General features: G+C 37.5%; 1 non-coding gene across 1 annotated transcript; it reads right to left on the bottom strand.

Annotated features, from left to right (window-relative positions):
* Positions 1-2,230: 2,230 nt before the first annotated feature.
* LOC145161979 (small nucleolar RNA R71) lies at positions 2,231-2,337 on the bottom strand. Its single transcript, XR_013738833.1, has one exon. It is a non-coding gene; the product is annotated as a small nucleolar RNA R71 (small nucleolar RNA).
* Positions 2,338-5,164: the final 2,827 nt, after the last annotated feature.

The following is a 5,164-nucleotide window of genomic DNA, read 5'->3' as shown; positions in this document are numbered from 1 at the left end:
CATTCTTGAAGAACAAGGACTAAAAGTGACAAGAGACTAAACTTTGGAGGCTTGGAGAATTAAATAAAACAAAATCCACGAAAAGAGTTGAAGCCACGTCGTGAACTTCATTTACACGACGTGGAATGGACGATTCTGGAAGATGATTACACGGAAAGTCGAAATCCTTGCCCGATAAGGATTCATCCAAATCCACGACGCGGAGTCCTAATCCACGACGTGGAGTTCAAATTCACGATAAGTATTTATATCCTTGGTACTTACGGGTTTGAGAGGTTGGCTGGAGATTAGAAGTTCTATAGTACGAATTTCAGAGGAGAATTAAGAGAGAAACCAAGCATTGGTATTGGAAGAACGATAGGATGATCATTACTTCACTTTTGATTTGGTACAATTCATTATGTCTTTATTAGTTGAAATTATGTGTTTGATTTTAGCTATGAGTAGTTGAATCTAGCTACTTCTGTTAGCGAGATGAAGATGGAACTCATGGTTTGATGATGTTAATATAGATTTTCCTAGTTGGTTAATGTCTTGTGTTTCATTGTTTATACCTAGCATGCTTATTTTGATACTAGATTGCTTAAATTCATATTCTGTGTAGTTAGTGACCATTAATCTGCATGAATTTGATTACATAGTAATTAGTGAACATTAGATTATTAGAACTAAGATCGAACCAATCTTAGATAAGTAATTAAAGTATTGAATTTGGTTGTGTTGGAGAACACATATTGTGACCATAATTGTGTTTGTTAATTCAATCTTACATAGCTCCAATCATATTTAATAATTGAATCTATGTTAAATTATGTATGACCATGCATAAATCTACATGAGTTAATTCAATATTAGTAAATTTGGACTTAAATTGCTAATAATACATTAATTGGTAACCAACATGAATTGTCATAATTAACAGCTAAACCATTAAGGGAAAGTGGATTCGAACTAACAGAAGTGTTTTTAATATTTGATTGAATAGTTGTTGAGAATTTAAGTTTGTTTAAACTTGCAAAATTAGATAAAAACACCATTTACTTTTGCTAGAATTTTAGGTTAATTTAATAGTAAGTAGGTTAAATAATTAATCTCGTTCCCTGAGATCGATACCCGACTTTTGTGATATACTATTTGCGAAAGGGTACACTGCCCTGGGTCGAATAGCTAGTAGAATAATAGGTAATATTAGGTGTAGCTATTTGCATGCATCAAGTTTTTGGCGCCATTGCCGGGGAACAACTTATTTGATTGTTGATTAATTTGCTTTAGGTTAATTGGTCCTTTTTGTGGGGTAAAACCTGCAAAAAGTTAAGTTTCTGCATTAGTTTTTGTTTCAGGGCTGAACTCACGACGGGGACCTTAAGTCCACTAACTGGGATCAGTAGTTTTACGTTTTTTTTATTTTTCGCTCCTGTTTAGATTTTCTGCGACAACACGAGGTGGTGCTCTTCACCATGTCGTGGTGACCAGCCAGTAGGCGATTTTATTTAGTTTTTGTTAAGATTTACGTTTTTATTTTTTCATTTTATTGCAGTAGTTCATGACCAAAGGTTCCAAAACACCTTTGGTACCACCGCTTGAAGATCCAGAGTCAACCCTTCACAAAAAGACGGATAGAAACGTAGAAGAAAACCAACCACCATAGAAGTCGCCTTTCAAAGACCTTAAATCGGTTTTTGGGAAGAAGAAAGGGAACAACGTGGGTGAGTCAAGTACATCTTTGAAGAACGAAAGCAAGTTTGAAAGCTTTGAACAAAATCCTAATCCACAAGAATCCAAATACGAGTCCGAACCCGAATTCGAACTAGAAAAAAGTGAACCCGAAGACGAGCCAGAAAACGAGATGGCAAATATTGCAGATATGTACATGGGAGCATACAAGAAGAGAATCCGAGAGGACACCGGTCCTGGTTTAGTACAACCCGTAATTCCCGCCGCTACAATATTCGAGTTGAAAGGACACATTCTTACTGCACTTAAGGACGTACCATTTTCTGGGAAGGATCATGAGGATGCTTACAAGCACCTAGATGAGGTCGATGACATTACAGACTATTTCAATGTACCGAATGTTCCTAGAGAGACAATTTATTTAAGGATGCTTCCCGTTACTTTTAAGGGAGCTGCCAAAGATTGGGTGAAGGCACTACCACCCGGTGCAATTACTACTTGGGCAAAAATACGTGAGTAATTCCTAGAACAATTCTGCCCACCATCAAAGATATCTAAACTCAAGAAGGCAATAGCTAACTTTGAGCAACAACCAGGTGAGTCACTTTATGAGGCATGGGAGTGATATAAAGGGTTACTAAAAAACTTCCCTCAAAATGACCTTAACATACAACAAGAAGTGTCTATCTTTTATGACGGGGTGAATGTCATGACGAGGCAACTCCTTGATTCTCAAGGACCACTTACAAAGAAAAATATGGCTGAAATCAAGGACTTAATTGAAGAGTTCTCAAAGCATTCTTGTGAGTACCACATTCCAAGACATGATGGAGTAAAAGGAATTGGGGGATGAAATTCTGTAGACATGGCTGCTGTACTGGCCATGCTAAATACTATGGACCGAAGAATGACCAAGATGGACCAATCAATTCATGCGATTAGAGTTGGTTGTGAAAGATGTAATGGTCCACACTTAACAAAAGATGGCCACTTGTATGCAAATGGAAATAAAAAGGTGCAAGTTTGCTACTTGAGTGGAGATAAGTATGATGAAAATTGGAGGAAACCAAAGAAGGAGTGGTTTCCTTATAACGAATATAAGAAGCTGAAAGAAGAAAACTATATTCAGAATGAACGAGGCTTATACCATAAAGAACAACCACCTCCTGAAAAGAAAGTTGATCTTGAGTCTATGTTACATAGATTTATGGAGGCTTCCAAGAAAAGACACAATGAGACCGATGCAGTGATAAGGGAACATCAAAATATTATGAAGGACCAACAAGCTTTACTAAGAAATCACCAAGCATTGATCCAAAATATTGAACTCCAACTAGGTCAACTAACTACTTTTGTACAAGAAAAATTATCTCCAAAGATTTCTAAGAAAAAGCCTCAATCGCAGGTAATAGTAATAGAAACTGAAGAGGATACCATCTCTGAGATCCTTGAAGCACATGAAGTTGACGGACATCAAACCGGACCAAGCTCGAAGAAGTCACGATTAGAAGAAAAAAATGTTGCTGAAACATCGAATCCACGACGTGGGGTGAGTCTGGACAGAGAAATTTTCATGATGTTCCAGCTTATCATCCTCCGTTTCCGTTTCCATCACGAGCTCATATTCACCCACTGGAGCAGGAACACTTTAAGTTTATGGAACAAGTGAATGGTATTTCAATTAATACTCATTTTATTGAAGCGTTGTCTAAGGTTCCTGAATATGCCAAATTCTTGCAAGATCTACTTGAAACTTGCTAGCAGCTAGAGAAGAATTCCAAGGTAATTCTTAGTGAGAAAAGTTCTAAAGTGATTATGGGAGAGTTACCAAAGAAGATGGGAGATCCTGGACGCCTCAATCTTCGATGTGAGTTTGGGAATAATTTCAAGACTTATGCTTTAGCTGATTCGGGAGCTAGCATAAATCTAATGCCTTACTCGTTCTATCAAAAGCTAAATCTTCCGGGTTTGAAGGCTATACACATGGCCAATCGTTCAGTGACACATCCAAGGGGCATTGTGTAGAATATCTTGGTAAAAATTGGGAAATTCGTGTTTCCAATTGATTTTGTCGTTTTAGATATGAAAGAAGACGCCAATAGCCCAATCATTCTTGGTCGCCCTCTACTTAATACTACTCGAGTGCTGGTTGACATTCGCGAGTCAAAACTCACTTTGAGAGTTGGAGATGATGAAGCTACTTTTGGAGTAGAAGATGGTTTTCGAGGGAATGGTGTTCAAGCTGAAGTTTTCAATGTCGATGAAGAAAATGAACTTGAAGAATTGGGAAAATTAATGGAGGAAGAGATTCAACAACTTAAACGCACCAAACCAAGAGCTTCCGTTCCACTTGTTTTTGAAGTGATTGCTTATAAAACTCCAACATCTTGGGTGAGTGAGGAAAGTGAAGAGTTGGTATCAAGTGACGAGGACGAAGTTACTTTCAATGAAAAGAGACTAACTATGGATAAGAAGATGGTGCCTGTGGAGCTAAAAAATGAAGAAAAAGCAAAACCTTATCATGTGGAAAATAAGGGAATTAAGAGAAAGCTTGAAGAAAATGATGCAAGGGTTAAAAAAGAAAATTCTAAAAAGGCATATCTTAGAAGAGTTCAAGATTACAAAAGAAGGTGGCAGGAGCAGAAGATACAAATGGTGGGGGACACTCCGACAAGTTCAACGTGAGGTGGCACGGAGTCCGGCTCATGACTCCAATAAAATGAAGCCCTTCTCGGGAGGAAACCTGAGCTCGGTTTGAATTTCTTTTCGTTTTGCATTTTTTGGTTTTTTCATTTTTAGTTGATTTTTAGGATAATTAATCATCTTAATTATTTTAGAAATTGGTGAAAATCAAGTGTGGGGTCCTAAAAAATTGAGTGGTAAAATAATTTTAGGTTTTTATAGTAAAATGGACATTTTATGTGTAAAACCTTGACACCACCTCGTGGCTCAAAAGCCACCTCGTGGTAAGTTCATATGGCCTGATGATTTTAAACCCAACAGACGAGCCCATGACGTGGAGTTGAATCCCACGACACGGATTTGAAAAAGTCACAGGGGGGGACCAGATTATACTAAACCCTTTTAACAAAACTATCTTTACTCTCCATACGCACGGACGAAGAACAATAGCCCCACATCCGATTTTCTACCATTTTCTTCCAAAATTTATTGCATTCTTTGTCTCCTAACAACATTTGGTAAGTATTACATCCACTAATCTTATAACTTTCTTCCCATTTTATGCATTTGGTGGTTAGGGTTTATTTAGGAATGAAATACCCAAAATTGAGTAGTTTGTTTGATAATTTCCCACTGCATGTGCGATATAAGACCTTAGATTATGGAAACTAAAAAACCCTAAGTGCTATTGTTGGTTAGTTTTGACCACATTTGGATCGATCCAGATTCACGACACAGACTGATTCCACGACGTGGAATCTAGGCGACCAGTTTCCTGTTTTGGTTTACAATTTAATCTCGTGGTTGT

The sequence above is a fragment of the Lactuca virosa genome, chromosome 2, assembly GCF_052849685.1.
Source record: "Lactuca virosa cultivar CGN04683 chromosome 2, Lactuca_virosa_CGN04683_v6, whole genome shotgun sequence".
NCBI classification, from domain to species: domain Eukaryota; kingdom Viridiplantae; phylum Streptophyta; class Magnoliopsida; order Asterales; family Asteraceae; genus Lactuca; species Lactuca virosa.
This window is presented reverse-complemented; position numbering and strand designations above follow the sequence as displayed.